The following is a 762-nucleotide window of genomic DNA, read 5'->3' as shown; positions in this document are numbered from 1 at the left end:
AAATGCCCCCCAAAAGCAAGCTTTGCTGGGGCAGAGGCGCTAAAGCCGCAGCGGAGAATCCCCCGAAGTCTCGGGCTCTTGCGGGGAAATGAGTCCTGCAGAGACTGGCGGAGGGGCTTTCGGGAGGTGTGCCGTGTGAAAGGGCAGAAACGCCGCCGCCGCCGCCCTCTCTTCTTTCCTAACCACGCGAGTGGGCGCAGGCACCGTCGGTCGGCGCTGGGGCGGGTAAATGTGAGGAGTTTCCCCGCAGAGAGGCCAGGGCGCGAGTACGTGGGAAGGGAGAGGTGGCGAGACTGGAGTTTGATGCGTGAAAAAAGAAAGGCGAACGGGGTGTCAAATGCAAATCTAGGAAGGGAGAGCGGGCGAGCGAAGAGAATGAGCGAGAGAGTGAAAGAGAAGGGAGAGGGAGAGAGAGAGAGAGAGAGAGAAGGGAGAGAGAGAGAAGGAGGAGAGAGAGAGAGAAGGGAGGGAGAGAGAGAAGGGAGGGAGAGAGAGAGAGAGAGTGAAAGAGAAGAGAGAGAGAGAGAGAGAGAGAGAAGGGAGAGAGAGAGAGAAGGGGAACAGAGAGAGAGAAGGGAGGGAGAGAGAATGAAAGAGAAGGGAGAGAGACAGAGAGAGAGAGAAGGGGAGAGAGAGAGAGAGAGAAGCGAGAGAGAGAGAGTGTGTGAGAGAGAGAGAGAGAGAAGCGAGAGAGAGAGAGTGTGTGAGAGAGAGAGAGAGAGAGAGAGAAGGGGGAGAGAGAGAGAAGGGAGAGAGAGAGAA

The sequence above is a fragment of the Protobothrops mucrosquamatus genome, unplaced genomic scaffold (genome assembly GCF_001527695.2).
Source record: "Protobothrops mucrosquamatus isolate PMUCROS unplaced genomic scaffold, P.Mucros_1.0 scaffold_6, whole genome shotgun sequence".
NCBI classification, from domain to species: Eukaryota; Metazoa; Chordata; class Lepidosauria; order Squamata; family Viperidae; genus Protobothrops; species Protobothrops mucrosquamatus.
Note: the sequence above shows the minus strand (reverse complement) of the source record.